Source organism: Cajanus cajan, chromosome 2, assembly GCF_000230855.2.
Source record: "Cajanus cajan strain Asha chromosome 2, NIPB_CcT2T_4, whole genome shotgun sequence".
NCBI lineage: Eukaryota > Viridiplantae > Streptophyta > Magnoliopsida > Fabales > Fabaceae > Cajanus > Cajanus cajan.
In genome coordinates, this window is record NC_138518.1 from 56,401,899 (window position 1) to 56,416,505 (window position 14,607).

Genomic DNA, 14,607 nt, shown 5'->3' on the forward strand with positions numbered 1-14,607 from the left:
TCCAAAGAACACCATATAACCAATGGTTGATTGTTAAGTGAAGGAGCATCTTGTCTAATCAACATCATAATAGGCATAAACTAGTACATTTTTTGTGATACCCTCCACCTTGCATGGCATGACACAGAATATATTGAAACATTGAATAACTTCACGTATAATAGAAAAACTCAAAATTATACCGATAAAGAGAATCATATTTTAATATAAACTAGATTTAATGAAAATATTAAATTAAAGAAATTAAAATATTTAAACTATTCAAATTAAATAATATAAATCAAATTTTAACTAATTTTTCAATGTTACGTATCTTATCAAAACAACTATCTCCCATTAAAAATAAAGTAGAGTACATTTTTTATTGCTTGTAGTTACTATTAGTATTATCTAGTAAATTTTATGTTACAATCGAGGACAAAATTGTATTTATTCACAGGGCTTAATTAGTATCATATTTGATCCCCGTAGAACCGAATATATGAAGGGTCTCTTTCACTAAATTTACAATATACAGTTGCCACCCGTTTAGAGGTTTGCAGAAAATTATCAGTTGAAAAATACCGATTCATGAGTTTATCTTCGAGGTTTTAGATAACTTCAAATAGTTCAAAAGGCACAAACTATAGAGTATACACGCATCCTTTACTCACAGTAAGGATTCAAATTGCCGACAAATATTCTTGCCATTTTCTCATTTTTTCTCCAAGTTGAACTACAAGATAAAGTGTAAACAGAGAAGAAATTTTAATGCGTGTATGTGTGCACTTTTAATATTTTTTTAATAAATGTTAACTTTCACTTATTTAATTATTTGATTATGTTACATTATCCCAATAATCACGCACATTCTCAATAGGCATGACAACGGGGTGGGAGAAGGGTGGGTTTTATGTTCCTGTCCAGCTCTTGTAAATTTAAACCGCTCTCCTCCCGACACTTGCTGGGAATAAAATTTGGGTATTTATTCCTGCTTCCGGCCCCACTCCTACCTTATTTTATTTTATTTTATTTTTATTTTTATTTTTATTTTTTAAATAAATATGAAAAAATTTAAAAAAATAAAAGAAAAGTAAAATAATACAAGTTTTTATATATACATATTTCTAATTTTGGTTTATATATATAAATAATTTTTTAATTATATTATTAAGCGAGGGTGGGGGCGGGACGGGTATTAACATCCCCGTCCTCGCCCCGCTTCTGATTTTATCAATAAAAAAAAACCTGAACTCGAAGCCGAACCTGATAAACACGAGTTTTTTCCATCTAAATTGATCGGGGTAGGTTCAGACGGGTACCCACGGGAACAAGTTAAATTGCTATATTCCTGTTAGGTCTGCTCGAAATTATGGAAGTCGAAAAGTTAGATTGATAGCGCTACTCGAAAGGAACATAAATGTCAAATCAACACATGCTGAGAACGTATGACGAGCCCTATTTGCTTGTGCTCGAGGTAAGGTCGAACAAAAATTAGGACTACTCGAAAATAGGTGAAGATTGCCTGAGGCTATCCCAAAATAATTAGGTAGTTATGCCGGAGCGGTTACTAAAGAATAAATCAAAGGGAGAAAGACACGTGGGGTGAGCAGTTATTGGAAGTTATAAGCACGTATCTGATATGGGGAACAGTTACTCACCCACGACGCAGGCACGTAAAAGAAAACCGTTCTCAAAAATTTCTATAAATAGGCAAAAGTTGGCCTTTTACGAGATCAGAAAACTCATACTGAAATTATACTCTGAAGTACTCTCTGCCTACGCATATGGCTTTCGTACGCGGAATCGTTTTTGGGTATGACTTCTTCTCGGCCACTTTCATGTTTTCATCTTAGGAGTAGATTTAGTGTAGTTTCTTGTTCTTCTTGTAAGCACGTAGTGGAATTGTATACTGAAAAAATATGCTTCAGCATGTAATGCAACTTGATCACTACATAAAGTGAACCATGATTTGTAGTGCCAATGTCATTATCGTTCATTCTATTAATCTAAGTGTTTACGTGCATGGAAATTATTATGTGTTAATCGTTGATGAATGCTTAGAAATCAGTAATCATTGATCATTTTACTCCATTCCTGTTCATGCTATATAACTCAAAACGTATATCTAAATTGAAACATTCTTTGTGCTAGTCTAAATAAAAAGAACCCATAAAACTAATTCCACCGTAAACAAATTGGCACGCCCGGTGAGACTTGTTAAATCAAACATAATTGGACTAGTTTTGGGTATGTGTGTTGCATGAGACTTAGGATTGGAAGAACAATGTCTACATCTAATTAATAAACAGGCACGAACAATAATAATCATGTAGATGTAGAGCAAGCAAATTCCAATCCCGAGAATGTGACTAACGTGACCAGGGGGGCAACGTCTTCATCCCCTGTGTTACTCGAAAACACAGCTAGGCAAACAAATGTTTCTCAAGAACTAGCGAATGTCACTAGGGAATATCCCTGGGGTATGCCATAGAATTGGCGGAATACCCAACCTGTGCATGTCGAAATGCCAATACCGTTAATAGGACCTAATCCACAAATGCATGTATCCCCACAGGGATATAATCCTGGGCCGAATGGCATGGGTTTTGTTATGCATGACCCATATCAACATGTAGGAACAAGTCAGGAGGGTTCTATGATTCGACCAGGTAGTTATGTACCTACGGGTATTAGTAACCAAGCCATGGTGGCTCTTCGACAACAAATGGACCATAGTAATCATGACATGGTTAATTTGCTGTCAACTCAAATGCATAATATTATGACTCCTCTGTACGAACTAATAAATAAAATAGGAGATAAATTAGGTGATGGGACACCTTCGAGAGCCATGAGCGCGAATGAGATGGAAAATCCTGGGGGGAATGAGAATTTTCATCAGAACTTAGTTCGACCTAATAGAAATCCACAGGATAACTTAGATCAAATGGTAGAAAGAATACTGAATAGACATGGATTCGATGTGGGTCGAAATGAACGTCCCTACTTTGTGTCAGCCTTCCTAGATTATATAACTCAGGTAGAACTACCCCGAGGAGTAAAAGTACCAAAGTTTTTGAAATTTGCGGGAGAATTAACCGAGTCTACAGTCGAACATATAGCTAGATATGTAGTAGTCGAATGTGGGGATTTAGCGAACAATGAATATTTAAAAATGAAATATTTTCCAAGTTCATTGACTAAGCATGCTTTTACATGGTTCACGACCTTACCCCCTAATTCGATACACACTTGGGTTCAATTGGAAGGTAGTTTTCATGAACACTTTTTCAGAGAAGAGACGAAAGTGAGTATAGTCGATTTAATGAACATTAAGAGAGAAAGCCATGAAACTTTAGATGATTATTTAAATAGGTTCAGGCAGTTGAAATCTCGATGTTATACTAATATACCTGAACATGAATTAGTTAGAATTGCAGCAACAGTGTTAGATTTTTCGATACGCAAAAAATTAGTAAATGAATAGTTAAGAGATATGGCCCAGTTAGCCGAAAAGGTAAGAAGAATCGAACAAATCAAGCTAGAAAAAGAAAGATTAAGAAAATTTGATCAATTTGTTCGAAAAGAAAAAGTGGCTTATTTAGAAAATTCTGAAGTAAGTGATGATTCTAACTATGAGATTTCGACTAAAGATTTTGAGGTCAACTTAGCAGAATTGCGTCCTGGTCCTACGTATCGGTGTCAAATGTTAAAACTGGGGGATAATGTAGAGGGGAATTCGACTAAGAGATATAGTTTTGACGTGAGTAAGGCAGAAAAGATATTTGATATCTTACTGAAAGATAAACAAATTATACTCCCAAAAAATCATAAAATTCCACCATTCGAGCAAAGAAAAAGAAAGAAATTTTGCAAATATCATAATATGTATGGACATTGGACTAATAATTGCGTACGTTTCAAGGATTTCATCGAGAGAGCGATTACTGATGGTCGCCTTGCTTTCGAAGAGAAAGACATGAAGGTGGATGTTGATCCATTTGCTGCTCATACTGGTTATGTAGAACCAGTTTCCATGCCCATTAACACGGTGGATGTTGCTGTCGAAGACGATGAGAACATCGAACCCATTTCTGATGAGAAGCTCGAGGAATTAATCACTACAAGAAAATGACGATTTTGCGACGGTTATATGGCCTACATTGCGACGGTTAGAACTGCCGCAAAGACAACATTGCGACGGTTTGGGAACCGTCGCAGAATCGTCCGTCACCAGGCAATTTTGCGACGGTTATCAGAACCGTTGCACAAACCGTCGCAAAATTGGAATTGCGACCGTTTCATCAACTGTCGCACCAAATGCCTCTATATTAACATTGCGACCCTTTCATCAATTGTCGCACCAACTGCCTCTAAATTAATATTACAACCATTTTTTTACCCGTCGGAAATTATAATTTTTTTATTTTATTTTAATAAATTTATTAATGTAACAATCCTCATATTTGGCCTTTCAAGGATTTTATTTCACGATATTTCACTGTTTAGCATGTTTTATCCTTACTTGTGCAATTTCTGGGAAACTTCCCAGAAAGTCACCCATCCCTGTACTACTCCAGGTCAAGCACGCTTAACTGTGAAGTTCTGATGAGTAAACTACCGAAATGTATATGTATGTTGTCAGTATAACTTGTACAAATTAATTCATTTAAGTCATCCTCAAATATACAATCTCATATTTGTACTATAATAATAATATATAATAATTTTATATTACAAATAATAATAATAATAATAATAATAATATATTTAGTTATTCTTTATTCATATGTACTTACTTTTATAATTAACATCTACTTATTTCGATTTAAAATTATAATTTAAATTATTTAAATTTTTTTTAATTTATAGTGACAATATAATTTATAAAATTATAAGTATTTATTTATTACATACTTATAAATTAAATTTTAATATTTTAAATAAATTATTAATTAATTTAATATATTTATTTACCTTAAATCAAACATATAAAATTCAAAAAAAATGTATTTATCCTTATTTTATTTTCTAATTATCAACTATTAATAAAATACTAACTTAAAATCTTATCTAATTATATATAATCTTCTCATATCAAATTTAAAACCAGATATTAGTTATACAAAAATATTAAGATCATATAGTAAATTGTCAATAAGATTTTAGTTAAATAATTTAAAATAATTAATGTTTCAATTATATTGTTAATTAGAAAATAATTTATTCCAAAACTAATTAATTTTTATATTAATTATTAGTAAAATTTAATAATTTTTAAATTAACAATTAATTGGATCGATGAAATTCAACACACACGATGAGTTATTGAGCGGAATAACTTTACCAAGAGTTATTTTGTAAGTTATCTTAAATCAAACATATAAAATTCAAAAAATGTATTTATTCTTGTTTTATTTTTTAATTATCAACCATTAATAAAATACTAACTTAAAATCTTATCTAATTATATCATAATATTTTCATATCAAATTTAAAACCAGTTCTTACATTTTCGACAAATATAAATTTTTCTGAAATATTCCATCAATAATATAGCTTTTCCTACAAAAATTTTCTCATCGAAAATATAAATTTTTCGACAGATTTAAATTTGTTTTTATAAGAAATCATCTTCGATTAATATAACATTTTGTATATATGATATAACAGTAAAAGATTTTCAATTTAACGGTTAAATTTACAAAATTCACATTTAATATAAAGTTATTGAGTGGTGTAACACTTAGTAAAATTTACACTGATGTAATTATAAACCCCCTCATATATATATATATATATACAGGGACGGATGTACGTTTAGAATAGTGGGCACTTGCCCCACTACTATTTGACATATACATAATTTTTTATCTAAAAAAATAATATATTTTAAAAAATAAAAAATTATATTCTAATAAAATAAAAATATAGATTCAGAAAAAATGTTTATTTATTTTATATCTATCAAATTTTTGAAAGAAATTAATTCTCATGTAATAAAAAAAATTTCTTAATAATGAATTAATTTTTTAAAAAAGTTTAATTATAATATATATATATGTATATATATATATATATGTCTTAATATTCACATATATAATGTAATATATTAAAATAAAAAGTTTTTTGATAAAATAAAATTTTTACCATGCATGTTTATCTTTTGTGTTTTTTATTTATTGTATACGTTGATTGAAAAAATCAAAATAGTAAAATTGTATATATTGATTAAAAAAATCAAAATATGAAAAATCAGAAGATTTATGTTCTATTTAGAATTATTATTATAAGATATATTTTAAAATAAATTATCATCTAAAAATATATATTAGATATTAAAAACATATTTATATCATAAATAAATTAAACTGGATTTTTATAAAATTTAACATATTTATTTTTATATTTTTAATAGTGTTAAAAAGATGGACATTTAAAATAAAATTTATAAAATTTAACATTGTAAATTATTCAATAATATGTGATGTGATAACTCAAAAATTAAGTTATAAAATGATAATTATACTTATTTATATACTCTAACACATCTTACATACAAGATAAATTCATAAGTTTGTTGAAAGATAAATTTATATTCTAGTCACGATTTTGAAATTATATAAAGAAAAAAAATCGTGTACCTCATGTTAAAGAAAATATATATAAAATTGTTAATAAAATATAAGTTCATTAAGATAATATACATAATACTTCAAAAAAAAAAACTTTTAAATTCTAATAAAAACAAATGCTGAAAATTTTGCGACGGTTTATGACTAACTGTCACAATGTTAAATTTGCGACGGTTTATGATTAACTGTCGCAATGTTAAACTTGCGACGGTTTATCATAAACCGTCGCAATGTTAAACAAAATTTGCGACAGTTTATGATAAACCGTCGCAATGTTAAACAAATTTTGCGACGGTTTACGATAAACCGTCGCAATGTTGAACAATTTTGCGACGGTTTTGAAAAACTGTCGTATGAAGGGTCGCAATATCAAAGCGACGACGGTTTCTAGATAACTGTCGCGATTTGTCCGTCGCAATTTATCATTTTTCTTATAGTGAATGGAGGATTTTGCAAAGGAACAGGAACCCATCTACCCAAAAGAAGGGGATAGTCTGGTTGAGTTCTTATCGAAGAAGAAAGAAGCTGATAAAGAGGTAATGTTGTGTCCTCGATGCAGTGCCATTTTTGATAGGGCTGCGGCTAAAGCTGTTGAGGAGTCAAAAATGATGAAAAGCTACAAAGCTGAAAAGCTGCAGGAGAAAGCTAGACCCAATGCTCGGTCGAATGCTGGGTTGACTATGAGGCAAGTTCATATGCCTCAATATAATGCCCCAGTAGGGAGAATGGAGATGTATAACTCGTCAAGATTCGGCAATACTTTTGTGCCGGATGTGAATGTACCCATAGGAAAATGGAATGCACCACCAAGGCCTGCAATGGGTCGAGGGAAGCAGATAATGACTGGAGTAGGGAACCCGGTACATGGAAATTCTGGAAAATTCTCGAACTTGACTACAGGGCCTGTTAGAGTTTCGACTGGGGGACATGGACGTGGCTTTCGACAGCCGTTCAATAATTTAACCAAAACCCAATGGAGGAGACAACAAAGGATGCGAAAAACTACCTTTGAAGGTTTGGGAGGAAATCGTTTTCGATTCCGGTTCCTCAGAAAGGGGAATCATCTCAGAAGTTCATTGAAGACGATGAAGACATGATAACGAACTGCTTCGAGAGTGGCTTCGAGGACTCCTTGGAGGATATTTGTGGGGTAGTCTCCATTTTACCCTCCGAGTATGCTGGGGCTATGGAGTCTGTGAATGAACAATAGGACATCCTTAGGGAAGACTTCTTCGATGACCCCAACTATGAGTCCAAAATCATATGGGTCAATCAAATCTTGAGGGTTATCCCCAAGTTCAATTCTGCTGTGTTCGAATCTCCCACGGAGGAAATGAAATGACACCTTAAACTCCTATTGTTGACATTGATGATCGAAGGGAAAGAGGTGAATAAGGTTTTGGTCGATGGAGGCGCAACTGTGAACATCCTGCCCAAGACAATGCTAAAAAGGTTTGGGAAATCTTTGATTGATTTAAAGCCTCACAATATAATGATCTCTGACTACGCAGGAAAGTCCTCACACCCTGAAGGCATGATTCTGCTCGATGTACAAATTAGGAGTGTAAAAAGGACTACTATGTTTATAGTGACGCCATCTAAGGCGAATTTTAATGTTCTGCTAGGTCGAGAGTGGATCCATGGGGTAGGTGTCGTTCCTTCCACGGTGCACCAGAAGATTTTCTTCTGGAATGATGACGAAGGGTTGGAGGTTCTCGAGGCCGACCAGAAGACATATGAAGTTGGAATGTATTTTGCTGATCAACAATTGACAGCTTTTGCCAAGACCAAACCATTCGATGCTTACAATTCCGAGGTGATGGATGAAGAAGGGGTCAAGAAAACTTTCTGCTGGGACGTGAAGAGAGGATTCGTGATTCGAGCCGAAAAAGATTCGGCTCCACTTGAGGAATGAAGGATGAAGATCCTTACTCGAGCTTCTTAGCTTGAATATCGGCCTACGTGGCCGATCGAACGACCAATGTGGCCGAAGAAGTTGAAGGTGAGGAAGGACGTTTGAAAGAAATGGATGGAAAAAGTACGGCCACTTTGGCCGAAGAAAAACAAAAAATAGAAAATCAAAGAGACCAAGGAGTCTTGAGAAAAAAAGAAAAACAAAAAACAGAAATCAAAGAGACCAAGGGGTCTCAGACAAAAAAAAAAATCAAAAAGAAAAAACAGACCCAGAGGTCGAAAAGACAAAAGAGTGCAAAGAGCAAGAGCTAGAACTCAAGTTGGATTGTATCTTCGATGATTCACCATTGGGGTTTGAAAGAGCAGCAAAGGAAGAATATAAATTGGAATCCTAAGATCCACTCGAGGAAATCAACTTGGGAACGGTCGAGAACAGAAGAGTGACTTATGTTAGCAAGCTCTTGCAAGGAGATTTGAAGGAGGAATTAATTCGAGTGTTACATGAGTATAAAGATTGCTTTGCCTGGGACTATGATGAAATGCCAGGATTAGATCGACAGTTGGTGGAGCATAGGCTACCAATGATCCTAGGAAAGAAACTTGTGAAGCAAAATCCTCAAAGATTCGCTCCTGAAGTAATCAAAAAAATCAAGGGAGAAATTGAGAGATTACTGAAAGCGAAGTTCATTAGAACTTCAAGATATCCTGAGTGGGTCTCGAATATAGTACCGATTATAAAGAAAAACGGGAAACTCAGAGTATGTATTGACTTTCGAGATCTCAACATGGAAACTCCCAAAGATGAGTATCCTATGCCCATTGCTGAAACCATGATAGACGCTGTTGCAGGTAATGAAATTATGTCTTTACTTGATGGTTATTCAGGATATAACCAAATTTTCATTGCAGCTAATGATGTATCGAAAACTGCTTTTCGATGTCCAGGTGCGTTAGGCGTCTATAAATGGGTGATGATGCCATTTGGACTAAAAAACGCAGGTGCCACTTACCAGAGGGCAATGAATTTAATATTCCATGATCTAATTGGTAAGTTTGTACAAGTATCTATTGATGATATAATTGTTCGGTCGAAACAAAAAGAGGATCACCTAAGCCATTTAAAATTATCTTTCAAAAGAATGAGAAAACATGGTTTGAAAATGAATCCACTAAAATGTGTTTTTGGTGTTTCAGCGGGAGAATTTCTGGGGTTTGTCATACACCAGAAAGGAATTGAAGTAAATCGAAACAAAATGAAAGCTATCATGGAGACTAAACCTCCATCGAACAAGAAGGAACTTCAATCTCTCCTAGGTAAAGTAAACTTTCTGCGAAGATTCATATCGAACTTGTCTGGTAAAACTAAAGTATTTTCTCCTCTTTTACGTTTAAAAAAGGAGCAAGAATTTCGATGGAATGAAGAGCACCAGAAAGTTCGAGGAAATCAAAGTTTACTTGGCCCATTCTCCAGTGCTTGCACCACTCTTTGAAGGGAAGCGACTAAAGTTGTACATTTCAGCTAGCGATTCGACTATTGCGGGCATGCTGGTGCAAGATGACGAAAATGGCATCGAGAGAGTCATTTACTATTTAAGTCGAATGTTAGTAGGAGCAGAAATCAGATATTCCCCTTTAGAGAAACTATGTTTAAGTCTTTATGTTTCTTGTACAAAGTTGAAGTACTATATTAAGACTCGTGATGTTATAATATTTTGTCGAAGTAATGTGATAAAGTATATGTTGTGTAAACCTGTTTTACATTCTCGAGTTGGTAAATGGGCACTTGCATTAACTGAATACTCACTAACTTTCGAGCCGTTAAAAGCAACTAAAGGACAAATAATTACAGATTTTCTCGCTGATCACTCGAAAGAAACAAAGGAAGTTATTTACTTAACCACAAAACCTTGGCAATTATATTTTGATGGCTCTAAACATGAATCAGGCGCTAGAATAGGTCTTTTAATCATATCCCTCGAAGGGTTCCCAACTAAATTATCATTTGCAACAAACAAAGGATACTCGAACAATGAAACTGAGTATCAGGCATTAATAACAGGACTCGAAATTCTCGAAGAGTTGGGTGCTCGAAATGTATTGATTCGAGGTGACTCACAATTAGTCATCAAACAATTAACATAAGAGTACAAGTGTTTAAGTGAAAATTTAATTGAATATAAGACTCGAGTTGCGCAATTGCTTAACGCTTTTGATGAAGTTGAGTTACAACATATTCCGCAAGGCTCAAATGTCATTGCAAATAAGTTAGCCCAAACGGCCTCAGGGTATAAAATAAGTAAAAAGTGTTTGGAGCGTCTATTTCATATAGAGAGTGAATTGACAGATTATCGAGAAATTTTGAGTGTTGGTTCCTCGAGTCAACAAGACTGGAGAAGTGAATTGATCGAATACTTGCAAAATCCCAATATAAAGGTTGAAAGAAAGATCAAACTCCAAGCCCTCAATTATATATTGCTAGATAATGAATTATATAAAAGAGGTTTCGATGGAATCCTATTCAGGTGCCTTGGAAGTCATGAAAGTTATATAGTTATGGCAGAGATACATGAAGGTATTTGTGGAGCACATCAGGCTGGAAAGAAGATGAAATGGGTTTTGTCGAGAAAAGGTTTGTATTGGCCGACTATGATTAGGGATTGTATTGAATTCGCAAAAAGCTGTGAAGAGTGTCAAAAACATGGACCCATACAAAAAGTACCAGCAAGTGAGTTGTATTCGATCATCAAACCTTGGCCATTTCGAGGTTGGGCAATAGATTTAATTGGACAAATACACCCACCTTCCTCGAAAAATCATAAATATATATTGGTTGCCATAGATTACTTTACAAAATGGGTAGAAGCTATTCCTTTAAAAGAAGTCGAGCAAAAAGACATAATTGATTTTGTTGAAGATCACATTATTACGAGGTTTGGGATTCCTCAAACGATCACTACTGATCAAGGTACAGTCTTCACGGGTCGAAAAGTTGCTCAATATACGGAATCGAGGGGGATTAAGTTGATAACTTCAACGCCATATTACGCACAAGCAAATGGTCAAGTCGAGGCTGCTAACAAAGTGGTGATTGGGTTAATCAAAAAGCATGTATCAAACAGGCCTCGAAGTTGGCACGAAACTCTCGTTCAAATACTATGGGCCTATAGGAATTCGCCTAGAGATGCCACGAAAATTACTCCATATAAATTAGTATATGGGCACGAGGCTATTCTTCCTATTGATATTAACTTACAATCAATTTAGATACAGAAACAAAATGAATTACCTGTTGAGGATTATTGGAATTTAATGTATGATGAATTGATTAGAGGAAGAGAGGTTAATTGCGTTGCAAAATATTGTTCAACAGAAAGAAAGAGTTGAGAAATCGTACAATAAGAAAGTTAAAAAACAACGCTTTCGAGTCGGGAACTTAGTATTAAAAGTGATTCTTCCCATGGATCAGAAATCTCAATATCTAGGGAAGTGGTCGTATAATTAGGAAGGCCCTTTCATAGTTGAACAAGCATATTCTAAAAATGCATATGTTATTAAAGAGATAAATTCTAATGTGAGAAAGGTAATGAATGGGAAGTACTTGAAATACTTTCATAAGAGGGCAGAATATTAATTGTTCGATAAAAGTTAAATAGGGATTGTTCGATATAAGTCAAAGACAAATGAAAAGGAATCGAAGAATAGAAAAGAAAATCTAATTATTACAGAATTTGATTTTAAAGTCCTTGAAAGCTTTGTAAGCCTCGTCCAGACTTTTTCTTCGAGAGGTGCATTGGGCTTCCAAGTGCTTCTTTTGCTCTAAGTTCTTTGCCAGTCGAGAGGATATGGCCTTGCCTTCCTCTTTAAGCCCCATTTGGTGTTGCTTGATTTCTTGGCTCTTGACCTTCACGCCATCCTTCTTCGAGCGAGTCTTATCAAGTTCGTGCTTCAAAGCTTCGATAGCCACTTCTATATCTGCCTCCTCTTTTTGTAGTTTCTGTGGAGTAGAAATCATTTCTTCTGTTGATTTTTTGATAGAAATCAACTCATCTCGGAGGCTCTCGAGCTTAGCACGATCACCCTCGCTTTCGACCTCAATCCGAGACACTTCCTGGAAGGCAGTGGACCATTGAGCTCGAAGATCCCATGCGAGGCTAAAGGATTTGACGAACTCTTGCAGCTCAGAATGGACCTCAGGGGGAAGGCTCGAGTAAGATAATAGATCATCGATCATTTGTTCAACCTCTGTCTTGAACTCAGGAATAAGGAAGGCTTGATCAAGATCTTCAACATACGCCTTTGCTCGAAAAGAATCAAGTAAAGGCTGATACGATGGAGCCTCAGAAGCTTGCTCGACAATTTTTTCTTTTTCCTTCTCCGACCCAAAAGGACCACTTGTCCAATTATCCAAGACCTCGAAGATACTGTTAATATCTTCATCTTCATCATTGAAGAAGCTCATCAAGTCCAGATCCGTAGAAGGAATTGGCGAAAGACCTTGGACGGAAGAGGTAGCACCGCCTTGGGTCGAAGGGGAAGTTGTGAAGGGTCGAGGCGACTCAATCGAACCTGTACAAAAGGAAAATACATAAGAGGTTTTCATTTAGAATTATGATAAGATCGTGAAGTCGAAAGAAATATACCCTTGTTCGGACTCAAGGGAGGTTGTAGCTCGAAAGAAGGTTCACCTTGAGCAGAGTCTTGTAAGGTCTCCGCATTAACTAAAGGCTTCGACTGGGGAACTTTGTCCACTTCGACCTGAGGAGGAATTTGGATGGATGCCATTATTGAAGCCATCTCGGTAACATCTAACTGAGGCATGACCAACTATAAACAAAGCAGAAAATCATAAGCATTTGGTGTTATTAAACGGAGCTCGAGCTGAATGATAAAATAGGAAAGAACATGAGTAAACCTGTTGAGACGCCTCAGTGACGGGAGGAATATCTCTCGACATTTCTCGAGAAGAGTCGAGGTGGATGACTTCGACACCCTATGGATGGATAAAGAACATGAAGCATTTTATAAATGTCTACCTAATAAGGGATTTCAGTCGAAATAAAGAATAAAAATACCTTAGGCACCGATTTCATAGCATCCTGAAGAAGCTTCACAGTCGGAGGCTTCTGAGTTTTCTTGGAAAGGGAAACAACCATTTTCTCTTTCCCTTTGTCGAGTTTTTTCGTGGTCGAGACCTGAAAGCAAAAATCATTTTTGTTGCTAAACAATTCGAGAAAGAATTCCACACTGGTGCGTGAGTCAAATTACTTACAGTTTTAGTACTGTCGAAGCCCACTTTTGTTTCTTAGAGGTTTCGATACTCTGCAAGGTAAGAGTCCAAAAGGTAAAATAAAATACTTTTAAGAGTCTTGATAAAGAGTGAAATCGAAAAGATTTGTACATTAGAGCATAAAGAAACCTTCTCAGCAGCGGTCTTTCGTTTTCGACCTTTCTTGGATGGTTCTTTGACACCATCCTCGTCATCCTCACTCTCCCAATTAGGAGTTTGCTCAACATGTTGTGGAACACGTTGAGGAATGGCAGCTGCAGAATTCGAGAAAAGAAATGAGACAAGTTCAAATCAAGTTCGAAGAAGAGTTTGGCGAAAGACATTTACCAGGAGGAGGGTTAACATTATTGACCCAACATAGTGGCCACCATTTGCTTCGAGGAAAATCATACACGGAACATCTCGCATAGGTAACTCGATTCTTTACAGGAATCTCTTTGCGCTCGAGGTAAAACGGGTCGAGGGTTTTCACCCAAGGAGGGTGAGATAAGTGTTTAACTAAACCAAAAAGAGCATTTGGAAGAGGAGGTATATGTTTTGGACAAAATTTTTTGAAATTAATTTTACCTCGAGGGTTTATTACCTTTTTCAAGCGGATGTTCCTTTGTACCATTTTCGATAATGAGACCGAAGCGTCAAAGATGGTTCGATGCACATTGTCAGGTCGATAACAAACTTTAAAAAATTGTTCGAATTGATAAATTATAAGTTGATTCTTGAAAGTACCTGTTTGTTTGGGACCCTGCGAAGGAAAGGGAGAGTTAATCAGCTTCTTCAGAAACGCATCAA